Source organism: Triticum aestivum, chromosome 2A (genome assembly GCF_018294505.1).
Source record: "Triticum aestivum cultivar Chinese Spring chromosome 2A, IWGSC CS RefSeq v2.1, whole genome shotgun sequence".
Classification (NCBI taxonomy): Eukaryota; Viridiplantae; Streptophyta; class Magnoliopsida; order Poales; family Poaceae; genus Triticum; species Triticum aestivum.
Genome location: NC_057797.1, coordinates 751341918 through 751367993, shown reverse-complemented (window position 1 = coordinate 751367993; position 26076 = coordinate 751341918). Strand labels below are relative to the sequence as shown.

The 26076-nt window shown below is 47.8% G+C and overlaps 1 pseudogene; it reads right to left on the bottom strand.

Annotated features, from left to right (window-relative positions):
- The window catches only part of LOC123191986 (cysteine-rich receptor-like protein kinase 15), a 52058-nt pseudogene that overhangs the window by 13070 nt on the left and 12912 nt on the right, over nt 1-26076 (bottom strand).

The window sequence follows — 26076 nt, the reverse complement described above, 5'->3', positions numbered from 1 at the left end:
CTCCTCCTAGTAGGAGTAGGACTCCCCTTTCCTAGTCCAACTAGGAAGAGAGAAGGGGGAAGGAAAGAGAGGGAGAGGGAAAGAGGGGCCGCGCCCCCCTCCCTAGTCCAATTCGGACTCCCCATGGGAGGGGGCGCGCCACCTCCTGGGCTGCTGCCCTCTCTCTCCCCTCAGGCCCACTAAGGCCCAATACTTCCCCGGGGGGTTCCGGTAACCCTTCCGGCACTCCAGTTTTCTCCGAAATCACCCGGAACACTTCCGGTGTCCGAATATAGCTGTCCAATATATCGATCTTTATGTCTCGACCATTTCGAGACTCCTCGTCATGTCCGTTATCACATCCGGGACTCCGAACAACCTTCAGTACATCAAAATATATAAACTCATAATGAAACTATCATCGTAACGTTAAGCGCGTGGACCCTACGGGCTCGAGAACAATGTAGACATGACCGAGACACGTCTCCGGTCAATAAACAATAGCGGAACCTGGATGCTCATATTGGCTCCTACATATTCTACGAAGATCTTTGTCGGTCAGACCGCATAACAACATACATTGTTCCCTTTGTCATCGGTATGTTACTTGCCCGAGATTCGATCATCGGTATCTCAATACCTAGTTCAATCTCGTTACCGGCAAGTCTCTTTACTCGTTCCATAATACATCATCTCGCAACTAACTCATTAGTTGTATTGCTTGCAAGGCTTAAGTGGTGTGCATTACCGAGAGGGCCCAGAGATACCTCTCCGACAATCGGAGTGACAAATCCTAATCTCGAAATACACCAACCCAACACGTACCTTTGGAGACACCTGTAGAGCACCTTTATAATCACCCAGTTACGTTGTGACGTTTGGTAGCAAACAAAGTGTTCCTCCGGCAAACGGGAGTTGCATAATCTCATAGTCACAGGAACATGTATAAGTCATGAAGAAAGCAATAGCAACAAACTAAACGATCGGGTGCTAAGCTAATGCGATGGGTCATGTCAATCACATCATTCTCCTAATGATGTGATCCCGTTAGTTAAATAACAACACATGTCTATGGTTAGGAAACATAACCATCTTCGATTAACGAGCTAGTCAAGTAGAGGCATATTAGTGACGTTTAGTTTGTCTATGTATTCACACAAGTATTATGTTTCCGGTTAATACAATTCTAGCATGAATAATACACATTTATCATGATATAAGGAAATAAATAATAACTTTATTATTGCCTCTAGGGCATATTTCCTTCATTTATAGCAGGACAACATTGTTTAAGTAGCATGAGGACATGTTTAAGTAGTCCTCTCTTCAACTAGCAAGCTCAAGCTCTGAATTTGAGGATAATAATTAACAGTAGGAAATATGCCCTAGAGGCAATAATAAAGTTATTATTTATTTCCTTATTTCATGATAAAAGTTTAGTATTCATGCTAGAATTGTATTAACCGGAAACATAACACTTGTGTGAATACATAGACAAACAGAGTGTCACTAGTATGCCTCTACTTAACTAGCTCGTTGATCAAAGATAGTTATGTTTCCTAGCCATAGACATGAGTTTTCATTTGATTAATGGGATCACATTATTAGGAGAATGATGTGGTTGACTTGACCCATTCCGTTAGCTTAGCGCTTGATCGTTTAGTATGTTCCTATTGCTTTCTTCATGACTTATACATGTTCCTATGACTATGAGATTATGCAACTCCCGTTTACCGGAGGAACACTTTGTGTGCTACCAAATGTCACAACGCAACTGGGTGATTATAAAGGAGCTCTACAGGTGTCTACGAAGGTACATGTTGGGTTGGCATATTTCGAGATTAGGATTTGTCACTCCGATTGTCGGAGAGGTATCTCTGGGCCCTCTCGGTAATGCACATCACTTAAGCCTTGCAAGCATTGCAACTAATGAGTTAGTTGCGGGATGATGTATTACGGAACAAGTAAAGAGACTTACCGGTAACGAGATTGAACTAGGCATTGAGATACCGACAATCGAATCTCGGGTAAGTAACATACCGATGACAAAGGGAACAACGTATGTTGTTATGCGGTCTGGCCGATAAAGATCTTCGTAGAATATGTGGGAGCCAATATGAGCATCCAGGTTCTGCTATTGGTTATTGACCGGAGACGTGTCTCGGTCATGTCTATATAGTTCTCGAACCCGTAGGGTCCGCACGCTTAAAGTTTCGATTACAGTTATATTATGAGTTTATGAGTTTTGATGTACCGAAGTAGTTCGGAGTCCCGGATAAGATCAGGGACATGACGAGGAGTCTCGAAATGGTCGAGACGTAAAGATCGATATATTGGACGACTATATTCGGATATTGGAAAGGTTCCGAGTGGTTCGGGTATTTTTCGGAGTACTTGGGAGTTACGGGAATACGGGGGAAGAAGTATATGGGCCTTATTGGGCTTTAGGGGAGAGGGAGAGGCAGGCCGTGCCCCCCCATTGACTAGTCCGAATTGGACTAGGGAGAGGGGCGGCGCCCCCTCCTTCCTTCCCTTCCCTCTTCCCCTTCCTTGTCTCCTACTCCTACTACTTGGAAGGACTCCTAGTTGTACTCGGAAAAGGGGAATCCTACTCCCGATGGGAGTAGGACTCCCCTAGGGTGCGCCATAGAGAGGGCCGGCCCTCCCCTCCTCCACTCATTTATATACGGGGGCAGGGGGCACCCCAAAGACAACAATTGATCAGTTGATCTTTTAGCCGTGTGCGGTGCCCCCCTCCACCATAGTCCACCTCGATAATACTGTAGCGGTGCTTAGGCGAAGCCCTGCATCGATAGAACATCATCATCGTCACCACGCCGTCGTGCTGACGAAACTCTCCCTCAACACTCGACTGGATCAGAGTTCGAGGGACGTCATCGGGGTGAATGTGTGCAGAACTCGGAGGTGCCATGCGTTCGGTACTTGGATCGGTCGGATCGTGAAGACGTACGACTACATCAACCTCGTTGTGCTAACGCTTCCGCTTTCGGTCTATGAGGGTACGTAGACAACACTCTCCCCTCTCGTTGCTATGCATCACGATGATCTTGCGTGTGCGTAGGAAATTTTTTGAAATTACTACGTTCCCCAACAGTGGCATCAGAGCCTGGTTTTATGCGTAGATGTCATATGCACGAGTAGAACACAAGTGAGTTGTGGGCGATATAAGTCATACTGCTTACCAGCATGTCATACTTTGGTTCGGCGGTATTGTTGGATGAAGCGGCCCGGACCGACATTATGCGTATGCTTACGCGAGACTGGTTTTACCGCCGTGCTATGCACACAGGTGACTAGCGGGTGTCAGTTTCTCCAACTTTAGTTGAACTGAGTGTGGCTATGCCCGGTCCTTGCGAAGGTTAAAACAGCACCAACTTGGCAAACTATCGTTGTGGTTTTGATGCGTAGGTAAGAACGATTCTTGCTCAGACCGTAGCAGCCATGTAAAACTTGCAACAACAAAGTAGATGACGTCTAACTTGTTTTTGCAGGGCATGTTGTGATGTGATATGGTCAAGACATGATGCTATATTTTGTTGTATGAGATGATCTGTTTTGTTGAAGTTATCGGCAACTAGTAGAAGCCTTATGGTTGTCTCTTTATTGCATAATATGCAAGTGCCAAATAATTGCTTTACTTTATCGCTATGCGATAGCAATAGTTGCAAGAGCAATAGTTGGTGAGACGACCATGTGACGACACATTGATATAGATCAAGATGATGGATATCATGGTTTCATGCCGGTGACGATGGAGATCATGACGATGCTTTGGAGATGGAGATCAAAGGCACAAGATGATGATGGCCATATCATGTCACATATTATGAGTGCATGTGATGTTTATCTATTATACATCTTATTTTGCTTAGTTCGGCAGTAGCTTTATAAGATGACCTCTCACTAAATTATCAAGGTATAAGTGTTCTCCCTGAGTATGCACCGTTGCGAAAGTTCTTCGTGCTGAGACACCACGTGATGATCGGGTGTGATAGGCTCTATGTTCAAATACAACGGGTGCAAAACAGTTGCACACGCGGAATACTCAGGTTAAACTTGACGAGCCTAGCATATAACAGATATGGCCTCAGAACACTGAGACCGAAAGGTCGAGCGTGAATCATATAGTAGATATGATCAACATAGTGATGTTCACCATTGAAACTACTCCATCTCACGTGATGACCGGACATGGTTTAGTTGATATGGATCACGTGATCACTTAGAGGATTAGAGGGATGTCTATCTAAGTGCGAGTTCTTAAGTAATATGATTAATTGAACTTTAATTTACCATGAACTTAGTCCTGGTAGTATTAGCATATCTATGTTGTAGATCAATAGCTCGCGATGTTACTCCCCGTTTATGTTTTATATGTGTTCCCAGAGAAAACTAAGTTGAAAGGTGTTAGTAGCAATGATGCGGATTGGATCCGTGATCTGAGGTTTATCCTCATTGCTGCACAGAAGAATTATGTCCTTGATGCACCGCTAGGTGACGGGCCTATTGCAGGAGCATATGCAGACGTTATGAACATTTTGACAAAGCTCGGTATGATAACTACTTGATAGTTTAGTGCACCATGCTTTACGGCTTAGAACCGGGACTTCAAAAATTGTTTTGAATGCCACGGAGCATATAAGATGTTCCAAGAGTTGAAATTGGTATTTCATACTCATGCCCGTGTCGAGAGGTATGAGACCTCTGACAGTACTTTGCCTACAAGATGGAGGAGAATTGCTCAGCTAGTGAGCATGTGCTCAGATTGTCTGGGTACTACAATTGCTTGAATCAAGTGAGAGTTAATCTTCCAGATAAAATAGTGATTGACAGAATTCTCTAGTCACCATCACCAAGTTAGTAGAACTTCGTGATGAACTATAATATGCAAGGGATAACAGAAACAATTCCCAAGCTCTTCGTGATGCTGAAATCAACGAAGGTAGAAATCAAGAAAAACATCAAGTGTTGATGGTTGACAGACCACTAGTTTCAAGAAAATGGCAAAGGGAAGAAGGGGAACTTCAAGAAGAACGGCAAGCAAGTTGCTGCTCAAGTGAAGAAGCCCAAGTCTGGTCCTAAGCCTGAGACTAAGTGCTTCTACTGCAAAGGGACTGGTCAGTGGAAGCGGAACTGCCCCAAGTATTTGGCGGATAAGAATGATGGCAAAGTGAAAAAAGGTATATTTGATATACATATTATTGATGTGTATTTTACTAGTGGTCGTAGCAACCCCTCGGTATTTGATACTAGTTCAGTTACTAAGAGTAGTAACTCGAAACAGGAGTTGCGGAATGAACAGAGACTAGTTAAGGGTGAAGTGACGATGTGTGTTGGAAATGGTTCCAAGATTGATATGATCATCATTGCACACTCCCTACACTTTTGGGATTAGTGTTGAACCTAAATAAGTGTTATTTGGTGTTTGCGTTGAGCATGAATATGATTTGATCATGTTTATTGCAATACGGTTATTCAGTTAATTTAGAGAATAATTGTTGTTCTATTTACATGAATAAAACCTTCTATGGTCATACACCCACTAAAAATGGTTTGTTGGATCTCGATCGTAGTGATACACATATTCATAATATTGAAGCCAAAAGATGCAAAGTTAATAATGATAGTGCAACTTATTTGTCGCACTGCCGTTTAGGTCATATTGGTGTAAAGCGCATGAAGAAACTCCATGCTGATGGATTTTGGAATCACTTGATTATGAATCACTTGATGCTTGCGAACCATGCCTCTTGGGCAAGATGACTAAAACGTCGTTCTACGGAACAATGGAGCAAGCAACAGATTTATTGGAAATCATACATACTAATGTATGTGGTCCAATGAATATGAGGCTCGCAGCGGGTATCATTATTTTCTGACCTTCACAGATGATTTGAGCAGATATGGGTATATCTACTTAATGAAACAGAAGTCTGAAACATTTGAAAAGTTCATATAATTTCAGAATGAAGTAGAAAATCATCATAACAAGAAAATATAAGTTTCTACGATCTGATCGTGGAGAAGAGTATTTGAGTTACGAGTTTGGTCTTCAATTAAAACAATGTGAAATAGTTTCACTGCTCACGCCACCTGGAACACCACAGTGTAGTGGTGTGTCCGAACATCGTAACCGTACTATATTAGATATGGTGCAATCTATGATGTTTCTTACCGATTTACCACTATCGTTTTGGGGTTATGCATTAGAGACAGCTGCATTCACGTTAAATAGGGCACCATCTAAATCCGTTGAGATGACACCGTATGAACTGTGGTTTGGCAAGAAACCAAAGTTGTCGTTTCTTAAAGTTTGGGGTTGTGATGCTTATATGAAAAAGTTTCATCCTAATAAGCTCAAACCCAAATCGGAGAAATATGTCTTCATAGGATACCCAAAGGAGACTGTTGGGTACACCTTCTATCACAAATCCGAAGGCAAGACTTTTGTTGCTAAATTCGAAGTTTTTCTAGAGAAGGAGTTTCTCTCGAAAGAAGTGAGTGGGAGGAAAGTAGAACTTGATGAGCTAACTGTACCTGCTCCCTTATTGGAAAGTAGTTATCACAGAAATTTGTTCCTGTGACTTCTACACCAATTAGTGAGGAAGATAATGATGATGATCATGTAACTTCAGATCAAGTTACTACTAAACCTCGTAGGTCAACCAGAGTGAGATCCGCACCAGAGTTGTACGGTAATCCTATTCTGGAGGTCATGTTACTTGACCATGATGAACCTACGAACTATGAGGAAGCGATGATGAGCCCAGATTCCGCAAAATGGCTTGAGGCCATAAAATCTGAGATGGGATCCATGTATGAGAACAAAGTATGGACTTTGGTTGACTTGCCCAATGATCAGCAAGCCATAGAAAATAAATGGATCTTCGAGAGGAAGACGGACGTTGATAGTAGTGTTACTATCTACAAAGCTAGACTTGTCGAAAAAGGTTTTTGACAAAGTTCAAGCTTTTGAATACGATGAGAGTTTCTCACTCGTATCTATGTTAAGTCTGTCCGAATCATGTTAGCAATTGCCGCATTTTATGAAATCTGGCAAATGGATAAACAAAACTGCACTCCTTAATAGATTTATTAAAGAAGAGTTGTATATGATACAACCAGAAGGTTTTGTCAATCCTAAAGGTGCTAACAAAATATGCAAGCTCCAGCGATCCATCTATGGACTGGTGCAAGCATCTCGGAGTTGGAATATACGCTTTGATAAGTTGATCAAAGCATATAGTTTTATACAGACTTGCGATGAAGCCTGTATTTACAAGTAAGTGAGTGGGAGCACTACAACATTTTTGATAAGTATATGTGAATGACATATTGTTGATCAGAAATAATGTAGAATTATTCTGCAAAGCATAAAGGAGTGTTTGAAAGGAATTTTCCAAAGAAAGACCTTGGTGAAGCTGCTGACATATTGACCATCAAGATCTATAGAGATAGATCAAGATGCTTGATAAGTTTTTTTCAATGAGTACATACCTTGACAAGATTTTGAAGTAGTTCAAAATGGAATAGTCAAAGAAAGAGTTCTTGTCTGTGTTACAAGGTGTGAAATTGAGTAAGACTCAAAACCCGACCACTACAGAAGATAGAAAGAGAATGAAAGTCATTCCCTATGCCTCAGCCATAGGTTCTATAAAGTATGTCATGCTATGTACCAGATCTATTGTATACCCTACACTAATTTTGGCAAGGGAGTACAATAGTGATGTAGGAGTAGATCACTCGAGAGCGGTCAAAATTATACTTAGTGGAATAAGGATATGTTTCTCGATTATGGAGGTGACAAAAAGGTTCGTCGTAAAGGGTTACGTCGATGCAAGTTTTGACACTAATCCAGATGACTCTAAGTCTCAATCTGGATACATATTGAAAGTGGGAGCAATTAGCTAGAGTAGCTCCGTGCAGAGCATTGTTGACATAGAAATTTGAAAAATACATACGGATCTGAATGTGGCAGACCCGTTGACTAAACTTCTCTCACAAGCAAAACATGATCACGCCTTAGTACTCTTTGGGTGTTAATCGCATAGCGATGTGAACTAGATTACTGAATCTAGTAAACCCTTTGGGTGTTGGTCACATGGCGATGTGAACTATGGGAGTTAATCACATAATGATGTGGACTATTGATGTTAATCACATGGCGATGTGATCTAGATTATTGACTCTAGTGCAAGTGGGAGACTGAAGGAAATATGCCCTGGAGGCAATAATAAAGTTATTATTTATTTCCTTATATCATGATAAATGTTTATTATTCATGCTAGAATTGTATTAACCGGAAACATAATACATGTGTGAATACATAGACAAACATAGTGTCACTAGTATGCCTCTACTTGACTAGTTCATTGATCAAAGAGGGTTATGTTTCCTAGCCATAGACATGAGTTGTCATTTGATTAACGGGATCACATCATTAGGAGAATGATGTGATTGACTTGACCCATTCCATTAGCTTAGCACACGATCGTTGAGTATTCTGCTATTGCTTTCTTCATGACTTATACCTGTTCCTATGACTATGAGATTATGCAACTCCCGTTTACCGGAGGAACACTTTGTGTGCTACCAAACGTCACAACGTAACTGGGTGATTATAAAGGTGCTCTACAGGTGTCTCCAAAGGTACTTGTTGGGTTGGCGTATTTTGAGATTAGGATTTGTCACTCCGATTGTCGGAGAGGTATCTCTGGGCCCTCTCGGTAATGCACATCACTATAAGCCTTGCAAGCAATGTGACTAATGAGTTAGTTACGAGATGATGCATTACATAACGAGTAAAGAGACTTGCCGGTAACGAGATTGAACTAGGTATTGAGATACCGACGATCGAATCTCGGGCAAGTAACATACCGATGACAAAGGGAACAACGTATGTTGTTATGTGGTCTGACCGATAAAGATCTTCGTAGAATATGTGGAGCCAATATGAGCATCCAGGTTCCGCTATTGGTTATTAACCGGAGACGTGTCTCGGTCATGTCTACATAGTTCTCGAACCCGTAGGGTCCGCACGCTTAATGTTTCGATGACAGTTATATTATGAGTTTATGAGTTTTGAAGTACCGAAGGAGTTCGGAGTCCCGGATGAGATCGGGGACATGACTAGGAGTCTTGAAATGGTCGAGACGTAAAGATCGATATATTGGACGACTATATTCGGACATCGGAAAGGTTCCGAGTGATTCGGGTATTTTTCGGAGTACCAGAGAGTTACGGAAATTCGTAATGGGCCTTAATGGGCCATACGAGAAAGGAGAGAAAGGCCCCAAAGGGTGGCCGCACCCCTCCCCATGGGCTAGTCCGAATTGGACTACGGAGGGGGGCGCCCCCTTCCTTATTTCTCCTTCTCCCTTCCCTTCTCCTACTCCAACAAGGAAAGCAGGAGTCCTACTCCCGGTGGGAGTAGGACTCCCCCCTTGGGCGCGCCTCCTCCCCTTGGCCGGCCCCCTCCTCCTTGCTCCTTTATATACGGGGGCAGGGGCACCCCAAAGACACAACAATTGATCATTGATCTCTTAGCCGTGTGCGGTGCCCCCCTCCACCATAGTCCACCTCGATAATATCGTAGCGGTGCTTAGGCGAAGCCCTGCGTCGGTAGAACATCAACATCGTCACCACGCCGTCGTGCTGACGAAACTCTCCCTCAACGCTCGGCTGGATCGGAGTTCGAGGGACGTCATCGGGCTAAACGTGTGCTGAACTCGGAGGTGTCGTACGTTCGGTACTTGATCATTCGGATCGTGAAGACGTACGACTACATCAACCGCGTTGTGCTATCGCTTCCGCTTTCGGTATACGAGGGTACGTAGATAACACTCTCCCCTCTCGTTGCTATGCATCACCATGATCTTGCGTGTGCGTAGGAAATTTTTTGAAATTACTACGTTCCCCAACAGTGGCATCAGAGCCTGGTTTTATGCGTAGATGTCATATGCACGAGTAGCCCCCGAACCAGGCTTGAATGACGATGAGTCCGGCACGCAGATTTGTCTTCGGCATTGCAAGGCGGGTTCTTCTACAAATTCCGTGTACCTGCTAAATAATTTCCGGCTTCTTGTGAATATTGCGCTCCTTGGCTTCCACGCCTAATAATGGCCATCTTCCACGTGTCAAACGAATGCGAAAAGCCAGGGTGTTTTTACATTTACCCCCCTATCTGCGTAAATGAGCTGCCTATAAAAAAGACGAGGATTTAGATCCGAATCACACCATCTCCCCTTCGCGAGCATTCATCAAAGCGCATCCGGCAGAGATCCATTCCATCATGGCCAGTCGACGCAACTCCTCCTCTCGCCCTCCCAGCCCTCAGCCTGGAGATTGGGAGAGATGTTCCGTCCCACACAGCGAGGTAGTGACACTCCAAACCAAGGGATTTCTTCCCCCAGCCTACATGGTCCCGGTTCGAGCCAGGCTTGCCACCTATAATGGCGGAGAGGAAGCGGAGAGCGTCCCAAATCCCTCCAAAGGAGAGCGGATATGCCTGGTCCCTTATTTGATAAGAGGGCTCGGATTTTCAATTCATCCGTTTCTCCAGGGGCTCCTGGAGTTCTACGGCCTCCAGTTGCACAGCCTTACGCCTGCCTCCATATTGCATATCGCGGGCTTCGTAGCCCTTTGCGAGCTGTTTTTCGGCTGCGAGGCTCATTTCGCGTTGTGGAAGAAGTTGTTCTGCCTTGTGCCCCGTTCTGAGAAGGGGTCAGTATATCAAGTGGGCGGAGCCGAAGTGTGGCGCATTGCCGGGACCGGATATCTATCCAGAACCCCAAAGAAGGCGTCCGAAGACTGGCCTTCGGAATGGTTTTATATAGAGGACGTCCCGCTGCCGGATCCTGTTCGGATCGGCCTTACTGAGTTCGACAGTGCTCCCCTGAAGAAGCGCCTAAGCTGGCGTCCACGGAGCCCTCAGAAGGAAAGTGACAAGGACGTTCTTTACCTGATGGGCCGGATAAGGTTGTTAGCTCATTCCGGTCTGACCATGATCGGGGTCATGGCCGCATGCATTATGCGGGGGGTGCAGCCGCTTCAGTATAGAGGCCATCCCATGTGGGACTTCAACGGAGAGGACGACGCCACCCGCTACGGCTGTAAGGGGCTAGAATCGGTTGCTGCTCTAATAAAGATCTTGTCCGCTTTGTACAAGGGAGAAGAGGAGGAATTTCTCCGCGTCAACCCACGGGGTGGATTTTCTATGTACAATCCTCCAAGCTGGGTAAGTGGACACTTTTACTTGCCCATCCGTTTTATATTCCCGTCGTTAAGTATTCAATCTAGCGATTTCAACGCAGGAGCTGCGCCAGGCTGTAAAGGAAATAAACAACCCTCCTCCACAACCCGAGGATCCGGGACGGTCCCTCGACCCGGCCTCCCAAGAGGATCCGGACTTATCTGTGGAGCTGATCGATGGGGTGTTCCATCAATTGAGCAAGGACAATGCCTTGGTCGCCATTACGGGCGATTACCTAGGGCTACTCCCAGCCTCACAGGTAACTAAGACCGAAGTCCCAGCACTTTGAAAAGGGATCCGTCCTCGCGTGTTTTTGATTACCGTATAACAACCGTGTTTTGCAGGGGAGGTCCTTGAGGCGGGAGGCCGAGCTTGCGGCGACTAGCCAACGAGGGGTTGCAAGGCCCCGCGGGCTGAAAAGAAGTGCGGTCCAGATTGAGACGCCGGCGCAAAGGTATGGCGCGCCATCTTATTCCCAGGTGTTATTCCTTCAAGGCATATTAACGCTCGCGCTCTCTTCAGGACAAAGAGACCTCGCCGGACTATATCCGGAGAGGTTGCCAATCGCGCCTCCACCAGCCAGGCTCCAAGGCCGGGTCCGGAGGCGGAGGCAAACACGAGGCGTGCACCGGACGCTCCTCCGACAGAGGATGCGGACAGACTGTCTGCCACTAATTCCGAGGTGGAGAGTGCCATGAACCACAGGCGTCACCGGACAGTTCTTCGCGACACTTGTTTCTCCCAAGAGGCATTGGATGCCTTTAATTCGGGAGATGTGTACCTTTGTGCCGCTCAAAATGGTCTAGCCAGAGCCACGGAGCAGTATGTAAAAGACATACGGGTGAGAAAATTTTGATGGTTATATATATCAGTAGCCCCCGAGACTTGAAACAGTTAGAATAACTGATTTAAGGATCATTTATTATGTAGGTTCTTACAGAAAAGAATACCCAACTGTCCCAGGAGCTAGAAGAGTGCAAAGCCCAACTCGAGGCCGCACTAGCCGCGGCAGGGGAGCCCAAGGAGACCCCCTCTGGTAATATATGCTTCAAAAAGATAAGTATTTTGTGAAGTGCGGCGTGTGTGCAAATCTGACAATAACATTGCAGATGGCGCCGGAGTAGATCCGGATAAGCAACAACTCTTGCGCCGGTTAAAGGCCGGCGAGAGCGTGCTTACGAAGGTGAGGCAGGAGAATAATAATCTCCAAGATGCCAACACCCAGCTGGGCGAGGAACTAAAGGATGTTCGTGCCTAGCTGTCGGACTCCGTGAAGGAGAATCGGCGGCTTCGACGCGGAATTTTTAGTAAGTGCTTGAATGAACTTCGAAAAAAGAGTTCGGTGAGGAAGTCGATTGACACAGTTATGTCTGTAGGTCTGCTAACAGGTCGGCCTGCGGAGGAAATGCCCAGTTCTACGGGTGACATTCTTCCCGATCTCTCACGACTGCACGAACAAGTTCGGCAGGTGATGCAAGGCGTCGCCCAGGCCTTGTGGCCATCCGTTTCCGTGCCCGAAGGCCTTGGAGAGCTTGCAGAGAAGCTGAAGGGGCGCAGTGGCGCTTCCGATTGTGGAAGATATCGGCCTGCCGTCAAGGCGCCAGGGAGGCCTGGTCCATGGTGAAGACGCGGTACACGAAGGCTGACCCAAACCACATGGCCGAGGTCGGGCCTCTAGGGCCCGATGGGAAGGAGATCCCTGTGAGCTTAGTGTACGGCCAAGTAGAATTGGCCGCAAAGTATTCCCAACAGGACTGTAAACTAGACAGCCTATTAGATGGTATTGAAAAGGAATACAATCAGTCAGATTGACTATGTAATTTTAAGTGACATGTATAATTCCTTCTAGCCGGATTGTAGATCGTTTGTCATGGCCGACCTTTTCGCTTCAACCTTGGGACCTGACGGTCCGGAGTGTGTCCAAATACCCTCGCGGTTATATAAGAACCGGGGTATGCATGGAGACCAGGCGTAGGGGTCATTAGTTCTTGAACAGTCAAGTGCCCAACTAGTTATGTTATATTACATGGTTAGTAAGAAACATCTTCTAGGGAGAATAGTTCCGTTAGGGGTTCCTTTCCCTGGGAGGCATGCCCTAAAGTGCATGTCCGGACTGCGAAAAGAGACGCAGGAAAAACATCTGGGGGCGCATAAATAAATAAGTGAGAAATCATCTTTAGTTCACCGACCGAATATTCCCTTAAGAACGCTAGCTTTCGGCTTCACCCAGTCTGAGGTACACATCCGGCTGACCCGACAGTAACAATCGCAGAGGTGCTCCCTTTACCACCTAGCCGAACAATCGGGAACGTAGGGGTAAGCACAGGAGCCAGGCAACCCAGCTTGGCCAAAACTTAAGTCATATCGATGCATATAATGGTGAATAAAAGGTACATGCGGAAGTGTGACACATGTGTTGGGCATGAAGCCCGTATAAATAAGCTTCTATTAAAGAAGCCCCTAGGTCTAATGAGCGCGGATAGCGCGTCAGTTGTGTGCAAACAAGGCACAGATGAGCCCTTAAAGGCTATAAGATAAAGGGAGGGGAGAAGGAGAGAAATGTAAGACAGCAAGTATATAAAAAATGGACAGAGGAAGGAGACGAACACAGAGTCCGGCGCTAGGCATAGAATCTTCGGAGACGGGCTGCGTTCCATGGGTTCGGCTCGAGTCGGTTATCCGATGCATCTCGCAGGCGGTACGCTCCACTAGTCAGGACTTGGTCAATAATGAAGGGACCTTCCCATTTGGGCTTGAGTTTGTCCTTTTTCTTATCCGGCAGGCGTAGAACTAATTCGCCAACATTGTAATTTTTGGCCCGTACTTCTCTGCTTTGGTATCTTCGAGCCTGCTATTGATAGAATGCGGAACGGGCTTTTGCCACGTCACGCTTCTCCTCCAAGGCGTCCAGACTATCCTTCCGATCGAGCTCGGCTTCTCTTTCTTCGTACATGCGCACATGGGGTGAGTCATGAATTATGTCGCAGGGCAAAACTGCCTCTGCACCGTATACCATGAAGACTGGTGTGTATCTGGTGGTGCGATTCGGCGTGGTCCGCAGCCCCCAGAGTACAGAGTTGAGCTCCTCTACCCAGTGTGTATTAGATTCCTTAAGGGACCGCACTAATCTGGGTTTGATGCCGCTCATGATAAGACCATTTGCTCGCTCGACCTGGCCGTTAGTTTGTGGGTGATAGACGGAAGCATAATCGAGCTTGATGCCCATGTTTTTGCACCAGAGTTTTACCTCGTCGGCCGTAAAGTTCATGTCGTTATCGGTGATGATGCTGTGGGGGACGCGGTAACGGTGTACGACCCCGGATATAAAGTCTATCACCGGTCCGGATTTGGCCGTCTTAACAGGCTTGGCTTCTATCCATTTGGTGAATTTATCCACCATGACCAGTAAATATTTTTTCTTGTGGGTTCCTCCTTTAAGGAGTCCAACCATGTCAAGCCCCCAGACCGCGAAGGGCCAAGTGATGGGGATAGTTTGGAGGGCGGTAGGTGGCATATGGCTTTGGTTTGCAAAGAGCTGGCAACCAACGCATCGTTGGACTAAGTCCTGAGCGTCTGCCTGGGCCGTCGGCCAATAAAAGCCTGTACGAAAGGCCTTGCTTGCGAGGGACCGAGCTGCAGCGTGATGACCGTCGAGTCCGGCATGAATTTCAGCCAGAAGGTTTCGCCCTTCCTCTTCGGAGATGCACCTTTGAAGGACTCCGGTGGTGCTTTTCTTATAAAGCTCTCCCTCATGGACTTTATAGGCTTTAGATCTCCACACTATGCAGTGTGCCTCATTTTGGTCCTTGGGGAGTTCCTGCCTAGTAAGGTAGGCTAGGAATGGTTCTGTCCACGAGGCGATGACAGCCATTATTATATGGGCTGAAGATGTTATTTCGTTGGCAGAGCCGCCAATTATGTCAGAGTGTTCGGTATCGGGCAGTGCGGTTGGGTCCGGGCTGTTATTGCCGGGTTCCCCTTCCCATACCACGGATGGCTTAAAAAGCCTTTCCAAGAAGATGTTGGGGGGACTACATTGCGTTTTGCGCCAATGCGTGCCAGGACATCTGCCGCCTGATTATTTTCCCGGGCTATATGATGAAATTCAAGCCCCTCGAACCGAGCTGACATTTTTAGGACGGCGTTGCGATAAGCTGCCATTTTTGGATCCTTGGCATTGAAGTCTCCATTTATTTGAGATATCGCGAGGTTCGAATCCCCGCGCACCTCTAGGCGTTGAATGCCCATGGATACTGCCATCCGAAGACCATGTAGAAGGGCCTCATATTCGGCTGCGTTGTTGGAGTCCGTATACATTATCTGGAGTACGGATTGAATTGTATCTCCTGTGGGGGACGTCAAAATGACGCCAGCCCCTAGACCGGCCAACATTTTGGAGCTGTCGAAGTGCATGATCCAGTTTGAATATGTGTCGTACTCTTTAGGGAGTTCGGCTTCCGTCCATTCGGCGACGAAGTCGGCCAAAACCTGCGACTTAATGGCTCGCCGTGGCTTGTAAGTTATGTCGAACGGGAGGAGCTCAATGGCCCATTTTGCAATCCGGCCCGTCGCATCGCGGTTGTTTATAATATCGTTAAGTGGCACTTCCAAGGCTACTGTTATCGAACACTCTTGAAAGTAGTGTCGCAGCTTCCGGGATGCCATAAATACCGCGTACGCTATCTTTTGAAAATGCAGGTACCGTGACTTGCACGGAGTAAGGACAGTGGACACATAATAGATCGGCTTTTGAAGGGGGAATTTGTGTCCGTCCGTTTCTCGTTCGACGACGAGCGCTGCGCTTACAACTTGGTGAGTTGCCGCAATGTATAATAGCATTGGTTCGCCAATGTTTGGCGCGGCCAGGACTGGGTTTGTTGCCAATATGGCTTTTATTTCCTCGAGTCCGACCATGGCGGCATCTGTCCACTCGAAGTGTTCGGTGCGCCGAAGGAGGCGATAAAGGGGTAATGCCTTCTCTCCCAAGCGGGAGTTGAAGCGGCTTAGAGCCGCCACATATCCGGTTAGTTTTTGTATTTGTCTGAGGTCCTTTGGGATATCCAATTGTGAAAGTGCTCAGATCTTGGCTGGATTTGCTTCAATTCCTCTACCGGATACAATGAAGCCCAAGAGCTTTCCGGCTGGTACGCCGAAAACGCATTTTTCCAGGTTGAGATTGATGTCGTATGTTCGGAGGTTATCGAATGTGAGCCTCAAGTCGTCTACTAGATATTCGACGTGTCTTGTTTTGACGACCACGTCATCTACGTATGCTTCCACTGTTTTGCAGATCTGGTTTTCGAGACATGTCTGAATCATGCGTTGATATGTTGCGCCGGTGTTTTTGAGCCCGAAGGGCATTGTGTTGAAGCAGAATGGGCCGTATGGTGTGATGAATGCCGTTGCGGCTTGGTCTGACTCTGCCATCTTAATTTGATGGTAGCCGGAGTATGCGTCAAAGAAACACAACGAATCGTGTCTTGCGGTAGTGTCGATAATTTGATCGATGCGGGGGAGGGGGAAGGGATCCTTTGGGCAGGCCTTGTTGAGGTCCTTAAAATCAACGCACAGGCGCCAGGATTTGGCCTTCTTTGGTACCATCACCAGGTTTGCTAGCCAGTCCGGATGTTTTATATCTCTGATGAATCCGGCCTCCAATAGCATGGCTAGTTCCTCTCCCATGGCCTGTCTCTTAGGTTCGGAGAAACGCCGAAGAGCCTATTTGACTGGCTTGAATCCTTCTAGGATATTTAAGCTGTGTTCGGCCAGCCTGCGTGGGATTCCTGACATGTCTGAAGGGTGCCAGGCGAAAATGTCCCATTTCTCACGTAGGAACTCTCACAGTGCGGCGTCTACATAAGGGTTTAACTGTGCCCCGATGGAAGCTGTTTTATTGGGGTCCGTTGGATGGACCTGGAATTTGACTATTTTGTTCGCTGGTTTAAAGGAGGTGGATTTAGATCTTTTGTCGAGTATCACATCGTCCCTATTCACCGTCGAGCGCAGCGCAGTCAGTTCCTCAGCTGCTATGGCTTTGGATAGTGCCTCGAGGGCCAGTGCGGCTGTCTCGTTTTCGGCGCGGAGTGCTATGTCCGGATCACTAGCGAGAGTGATGATTCCGTTGGGCCCGGGCATCTTGAGCTTCATGTACCCGTAATGGGGTATGGCTTGGAAGATTGTAAACGCCTCCCGCCCTAGCAGAGCGTGGTATCCGCTACTGAACGGGGCCACTTGGAACGTGACCTCTTCGGACCTGTAATTATCTGATGTGCCGAACACCACATCTAGTGTGATTTTTCCTGTACAGCGCGCTTCCCGACTGGGGATTATTCCTCTAAAGGTTGTGCTGCTTCGCTCAATGCGGTTCCAGTCTATTTCCATTTCTTGAAGGGTTTCCTCATAAATGAGGTTCAATCCGCTGCCGCCATCCATGAGTACCTTGGTAAGGCGAAAGCCGTCCACTATTGGACTGAGGACCAATGCGGCTGGTGCTCGGGTTGTTCGGAATTTAGGTTCATCACTGGCATTAAAAGTAATAGCCGTGTCACTCCATGGGTTTATTGTTGCTACTTGGTAGACTTCGGCAAGGCTGCGGAGTGTTCTTTTTCGCATATTATTTGATGCGAAAGTCTCGAAGACTGTCAATACCGTACTGGTGTCCCTGGGGTGGCTTTCTGTGGCTTCTGGAATTAGAAGATCTTCGCCAATTTTGGCCACCTGCCGGAGTATCCAACATGCTCTAAGGCTATGAGTTGGTGTGGCGCCCTCTGTACTATGAATTTTACAGGGTCCATTAAGCCATCCTTCCAGTACGGTTCCATGCCCCGTGGAGGGTTTTTGCTTTTTGGTGTTTAATTCGGGTGTCTGGCGATGATGCACCCTTTTATTTCGGACTGGGTTTGTATTCAGGGCCGAATTGTCCCAAAATTTTATTTCGGTTTTCCAAGCGCTTTCCATCGCACAGTACTTTCGTACTATGGACGCCAAGTCAGCGAAGCGTGTAATATCATGGCGACTTATGGCGTTGAGGATTCCCTTGTCCGTGCAATTATTGCAGAAGAATGAAATTGCGTCTTCATCGCGGTAGTCCTTTATCCTGTTCATAACCAGGAGGAATCTGGCCTAGTAATGATGTACTGTTTCTTCGGGCTCTTGCCTAATTTGGGATAGATCGCTTATGTTCGGGTGGGTGGGTGGAATTGAATCCGAAACCTCACCCAATCTGAGACTCAAGGGCCAGGGAGTTTCCGAACTCGGAAGTTTGGGTTCTTGGATGTTGTCCAATGAATCTAGCCCGTTGCCTGACTCTAAGTTCAGGTCTTGAGTGACGTCCTCCCCTCCGCGGGTATCCGGCTTGGAGGGATCGGGAATCCGGACATAGCTAGTCCTTAAGATAGATGAAGGGTCGCCACATTGTCCCTCTACCACTGCAACATGATAGGTGACCTGGGGAGAGTTAATCTCTCTCAGATCGGGTTTAGACCCAATCTGGCCGTAGTCTGTATCGACTCCCAGGGCGGCGATGCAATCCAAGAGCTCGTTTAGGGAAGAGAGCTCCATTGGATCTAACTGCTCGGCGAGTTCCGAGTTGACGTAAAGATTGCTTTTGATGACCCGAGAGGTCATCATCGGCGCAGCAGCCGAACAGGTGGTCATAAGAAAACCACCTAGCCGGAGAGTTTGGCCGACAGCCAGAGCTCCCTTAGCAACGGTTCCGTCTTTAAAGACGGGATGAGGCATCTTTCCTGATGGCGACGGCACAGAGGAACTCTCAATGAAAGCACCAATGTCGGTGTCAAAACCGGCGGATCTCGGGTAGGGGGTCCAGAATTGTGCGTCTAGGCGGATGGTAACAGGAGACAAGGGACACGATGTTTTTACCCAGGTTCGGGCCCTCTCGATGGAGGTAAAACCCTACTCCTACTTGATTAATATTGATGATATGGGTAGTACAAGAGTAGATCTACCACAATATCAGAGAGGCTAAACCCTAGAAGCTAGCCTATCGTATGATTGTTGTTGGTCCTACGGACTAAAACCCTCCGGTTTATATTGACACCGGAGAGGGCTAGGGTTACACAGAGTCGGTTACAATGGTAGGAGATATACATATCCGCATCGCCAAGCTTGCCTTCCACGCCAAGGAAAGTCCCATCCGGACACGGGACGAAGTCTTCAATCTTGTATCTTCATAGTCCAAGAGTCCGGCCAAAGGTATAGTCCGGCTATCCAGACACCCCCTAATCCAGGACTCCGTCAATCACTCTCTGGGTGTTAATCACATAGCGATGTGAACTAGATTATTGACTCTAGTAAACCCTTTGGGTGTTAGTCACATGAATATGTGAACTAAACACATAAAGATGTGAACTATTGGTGTTAAATCACATGGTGATGTGAACTAGATTATTGACTCTACTGCAAGTGGAAGACTGAAGGAAATATGCCCTAGAGGCAATAATAAAGTTATTATTTATTTCCTTATTTCATGATAAAAGTTTATTATTCATGCTAGAATTGTATTAACTAGAAACATAATACTTGTGTGAATACATAGACAAACAGAGTGTCACTAGTATGCCTCTACTTAACTAGCTCGTTGATCAAAGATGGTTATGTTTCCTAGCCATAGACATGAGTTGTCATTTGATTAATAGGATCATATCATTAGGAGAATGATGTGATTGACTTGACCCATTCCATTAGCTTAGCACTTGATCGTTTAGTATGTTGTTATTGCTTTCTTCATGACTTATACATGTTCCTATGACTATGAGATTATGCAACTCCCGTTTACCGGAGGAACACTTTGTGTGCTACCAAACGTCGCAACGTAACTGGGTGATTATAAAGGATCTCTACAGGTGTCTCTGAAGGTACATGTTAGGTTGGCGTATTTCAAGATGAGGATTTGTCACTCCGATTGTCGGAGAGGTATCTCTGGGCCCTCTCGGTAATGCACATCACTTAAGCCTTGCAAGCATTGCAACTAATGAGTTAGTTGCAGGATGATGTATTATGGAACGAGTAAAGAGACTTACCGGTAACGAGATTGAACTAGGTATTGAGATAGCGACAATCGAATCTCGGGTAAGTAACATACCGATGACAAAGGGAACAATGTATGTTGTTATGCGGTCTGACCGATAAAGATCTTCGTAGAATCTGTGGGAGCCAATATGAGCATCCAGGTTCCGCTATTGGTTATTGACCGGAGACATGTCTCGGTCATGTCTACATAGTTCTCGAACCCGTAGGGTCCGCACGCTTAAAGTTTCGATGACAGTTATATTATGAGTTTATGAGTTTTGATGTACGGAAGGAGTTCGAAGTCCTAGATGAGATCGGGGACATGATGAGGAGTCTCGAAATGGTCGAGATGTAAAGATCGACATATTGGACGACTATATTCGGACATCGGAAAGGTTCCGAGTGGTTCGGGTATTTTTCGGAGTACCGGGGAGTTACGGGAATACGGGGGAAGAAGTATATGGGCCTTATTGGGCTTTAGGGGAGAGGGAGAGGCAGGCCCCCTGTCGTGGTTCTAAGCCTGACAGTAGAGTGGGGGTAGGTATGGAGAGGCAAGGTCCTAGCTATGGGGAGGTTGTAAACACAAGGGATGTACGAGTTCAGGCCCTTCTCGGAAGAAGTAATAGCCCTACGTCTCGGAGCCCGGAGGCGGTCGAGTGGATTATGAGTATATGAGTTACAAGATGCCGAACCCCTCTACCTGTGGAGGGGGGCGGCTTATATAGAGTGCGCCGGGACCCCAGTCAGCCCACGTAGGAGAGGGTTTAAGGTGAGTTAAGTCCGGGGCGTTACTGATAACGCCCCACATAAAGTGTCTTTACTACCATAAAGTCTACTTAATTACAGGCCGTTGCAGTGTAGAGTGCCTCTTGACCTTCTGATGGCCGAGTGAGTCTTCGTGGTCGAGTCCTTCAAGTCAGTCGAGTGAGTCCCTCGTTGGTCGACTGGAAGGCGACATCTTCTAAGGGTGTCCTTGGGTAAGGTACTTAGATCAGGTCCATGACCCTACCCTAGGTACGTGACCCCATCATTAGCCCCCGAATGGATTGAGGCTTCGAGTGAGGAAGGAGTTGATGTCGTTTCCGATTAACTTTTGCGCTCTGGTTGTGCGTTGTTCTGGACCAAAGAATCTCTTCGTCGATAGTGAGCAACTTGTCTTCAGTCGACTCGATCCATTCTCTTCTTTCGTTGAGTGATCTTTCGGACTTCGACGATCCCCGAGCGATGGATCGCGGGAAACCTCGCGTCTGACAGACTGATCTGCTGTTCGCGGATTCTGCGGGATGCGAAATTTGGGGACGCGCGCGAAGCGGAGCGGACCGCGGCGTTCAGATGGGACGGGACATAGACGCCTCGATCTCCGCGCCGCTTTCTTCGCCATGTATCCCGTCTGCATAACTGTTCCTGGATATGATTAGATCGACCGGGCCCACCTGTCATCCACTCGGAAGGGACCTTATAAATGCGCCCGGCGAGGATTTTTGTACTGTGCCTCAGCATTCTCTCTCTCTCTGCTCCCTTCGTCTCCGTCCAGCGCGCTCGCTCTTGCCCCCGCACAACTTCCCCTCGCGCATCTCGCCGGCAACCATGGCCAAGGAGAAGACGGCGGCGCTGGAACGTGCGAAGAAGGCGTCGGCGTCGGAGAAGGCGAAGGGGAGATCTACCAGCCGCGGCGGGTCTTCGTCCAGATCCCGCCTGCCGAAGGGCTGGGTCCAAGGAGACTGGATCCAGTCGACCATCACAGAAAAAGATCTCTTCGACATGGCCAACGAGGGCTTGATCCCTCATGGAGCTGCGAGGCTTCCGGGGAAGGAATGGCAGCCCCAGCCAGAAGAGGGTGAGTGTGTGCTCTTGGCCACCCATGTTGATCGTGGATTTTCTTTGCCGCCAAGTATTTTCTTCCGTGGCTTCTTGAACTTCTTTGGAGCGCAGCTCCACCACTTTACCCCAAATTCTATCGCCTATCTTGCCGCGTTCGTGTCCATGTGTGAGGGTTTCCTGGGCTGTCGACCGCACTGGGGTTTGTTCAAGCATATATTCACGTGTTACTCTCAGACCGTGAAGAAGGCGAGCCCAGGCGATGAAAGAACCCGAGTCGTCCAAATGTGTGGGGGTCTGGGGATCCAGGTGAGGAACAAGAGCACCTTCCCGCCCATGACCTTTCCCGAGTCAGTCAGAGGCTGGCAGTCGACCTGGTTCTACTGCCAGGACCAGTCGACGCCGGGGCAGTCGAGTGGACTCCCTCAGTTTACCATGGACCGAGTGAACAAGCCCTCCTCTCTGAAGTTGATTCCGGAGGAGAAAGCTGACGTGAAGATGTTGATGGAGCACGTGGTGCAGTTGGTTCGGGAGGGAGTGACGGGCATGGATCTCCTGGAGGTCTTCCTTAGGCGTCGCATCCAGCCCCTTCAGTTCCGGAGTCACTGCATGTGGTTGTACTGTGGGACTGAAGACGAGACTCGAGTCCATCCAGAAGCAGTCGACGATGTCACTCTGGAAAGATGGATGGTAGCCGTTACCGGAAACAAGGATAACCCACGCGGAGCCAGAAGGATTCCTCCACTCGACCACAACAGCGATCCAAACAAGGTACGCTTGCTCTGCTCTCCACTGTGTTCTTGTCACATTCATTTATGTTTATCCTGCCGACTGGTCGATTGATCCTTGTCCTGATATCTGCTAGGCCCTCACCGAGCTGTACTCGATGCCCAATGGGGCACAAGCTCCGACTGAGGAGGGTGAGGCGAGTGGGGGCGAGAGCCAGGAAGAGGAGGAATGGGACTCGGGCGTTGCAGAGCATGATGATGACGATGACGATGATGACGGTGATGAAGATGACGTTGAAGACGAGGAAGAAGAGGAGGAGGAGGTCGTACCACCGCGCTCGGAAAGGCGGTCGAAGCTTGTCCACGATCCTTCGACTGAACGTGGTAAGGGGGTTGCGACCGCCGCTCAGTCGACCAAACGCCCTCGGACCACCTCTCCAGTGCCGACTGAAAAGGCGCCGAAGCAACCCAGGGCGGCCTCGTCGAAGCCGATCAAGCTCCTACCGAAGATGAAGGTGTCCATCCCCACCATATCAGGGTAATCGTGCTGCTTAAGTCTTCTTATTTTGTGTGAACTTTGTCTCTGGTTGACGCTGAAGTTAGTCGACTGATTCTTTGGAGTTGCAATGCTGCTACTTCTGAGACCTCAGCCCGGGCTGATGACCATGAGATGGAGGACGCAGCAACTTCAAAACCAGGTACTATATTCTTAACGCCGTTTTTAGTCGACTGACTCGCGATCTCTGATCCTGATTCTTCTCCGAAGCTCCACCCAACGCTGTTATCAATCTCCCTGATGATGATGAGGATGAGGAACCGCTGAAGCGCAGAAGGAGTAGGAAAGCGTCTGCCAGCAAGGTGCCCCAGGATGTGACGGTGCCTGAGATTCTGATTGCGAAGGAAGAGAACACCACTCGACACACGGTGTCCTTCGCAGATCCATTGACGAGTGCTCAGCAGCCCTCCCTCTTCACGACGCACCACGTCCCAGAGGACCAAGCTGGCGCGGCGAAGGAGGCAATACGCCAGGCGGGAATCATGATGGAGCAGTTGAAGACCATCCGGAATGCGAGCCAGGCAGCTTATGACGCCAGTTCTGCCCTCTAAAGCAATGTTCAGGTCAGTCGACCACCGTTTGTTCTGTTGGATATGCTACCAAAAACTTTTCCTTTCCGGAATTTATAGTAGTCACCCACTGGGTGTGTCGATTAAACTCCGTGTTAGCGGGGGCACGCTGAGTGCACCCGCTGGGTGTAGTCCCCAAGGCTAAGGTCGACTGCTGGCAGTCGGCCTTAGGCTTTATGATGTCAATCTTTCTGTTAGTCGACTATGTCGACTGGATTTCACAAACCGGTGGGGGCACGCTAAGTGCACCCACTGGGTGTAGTCCCCGAGACTGTGGTCGACTGCTTGCAGTTGATTATAGTCTTAAAGAATACATCTCTCTCTCTTTTTTTTTGAGGTCGACTGGTCGACTTTGTCTTCAACAGGATTAGTGGGGGCACGCTGAGTGCACCCACTGGGTGTACTCCCCGAGACTACGGTCGAATGCTTGTATTCGGCTGTAGTCTTAGAAACGTGTGATTTTTCCTTTTTCACTCGGAAGTGAATTATATTTGACATTTAGTCGATTGGTTCTTCGCAGAACTCCTGTGATCTTGTGGCTCGATACTCTGAGCTGGAAAACAAGCACACTCAACTCGAGCTGAGCTTGAAGCTGGTTCAGGAGAAGCTGACGAAGGCAAAGGAGGAGACCGAAGGTATGTTTGGTGAGACCCTGACGACTGCTTTTCCCCTTGCTTGTTTTAAAATCTGATCTTGCTGTAACTTGCAGGTAAGGTAAGGGAGGCCCAACAGAAGAAAGACCTCGAACTAGCTGAAAAGATCAAGCTTGCTGACGAGAAGTTAGCTTCAGTCACCAAGCTTGAACAAGACAATACCAATCTGAAAGCTGCTCTTGGGATCGCCAACAAGGAGGTCAGTCGACTAAAAATTGATAAAGCTGCCCTGACCGACCAAGTCAGTAAGTTGACTGGGAAGAAAAATTATTTGGAGGCCTTCCTGAGTGGTCTTGCCAAGAAGCTGTTTCTTATGCTTGAAGGTAAACCTCTATGCTCGGCAAACATTTCCAATTGTGGTTTTTCCATTCGACCATCCCCTTGACTTAGTGATGATCCTTGCAGAATTTTGTCAAAACTTTGAAGAAGAAACTAGCCGGCTGGAGCCAAACCTCGACCCCGTCAATTCTCCGGTGAACGACGAAGTTGCCATGGATGTTTTCCGACTGGAGTCTCGCGTTGCAGCTGTCGTGGACTATCTCGCAAGGCTGAAGGCCGCCACATCTCGCATCGACTCGACGCTCTAGCCTGAGGAGACACTTCAGAATGACCTTGAGTCGCTGATGGCTCGCTTGAACACGATCCCTGGTCGAGTGCAGGAATGGAAGAAGTCCTCGGCTCGGTGTGGTGCAGATGTTGCTCTGTGTCTGGCCCGAGTCCACTGTAAAGATGCGCGAGAAGAGAAGCTGGCGGCCCTTCGGGTGGCCAACACCAAGAAACACGACTTCAGGTCCTTTATGGAAACTTTCCTTGCGGCTGCCACTCGGATCGCCGACGGAATTGACCTTGATGAATTCGTTGCACCTTCCAGCCCTCCACAGGAGGGGTAAAAAACTTCTTCTGGCTCGACGCTTTAAATTTGCCTCGGTATGCCGAGTGAAATTGTAACCGATAAACCTTAACAGGCTTAACGCCTGAGCACTTTCGGTTCTTTTAGATATCGATTCAAACTTGAATTTGGTGCTTGAATACGATTGCTTTTGGCTCGAAATGTCTTTTGCAGGTTCAAAGCAAGGCGCCTTTACTGCAATCGACTTATTCTTTAGTCCACTTAGGCGAGCACTGGGCTGCAGCTAATCCTCCGAGTGGAAGCCCGACTTACCACTCGGTAGGATTTCTATAACTTAGGCGAGCATTGGGCTGCAGCTAAGCCTCCGAGTGAGGGGTTTACTCTTCACTCGGTAGGATTTTTATAACTTAGGCGAGTGCTTGGACTGCAGCTAAGCCTCCGAGTGAGAGGGTTGCTCTTCACTCGGTAGGATTTTTTACAACTTAGGCGAGCACAGGGCTGCAGCTAAGCCCCCGAGTGAAAGTCTGGCTTACCACTCGGTAGGATTTTGATAACTTAGGCTAGCACTGGGCTGCAGCTAAGCCTCTGAGTGAGAGGGTTGCTCTTCACTCGGTAGGATTT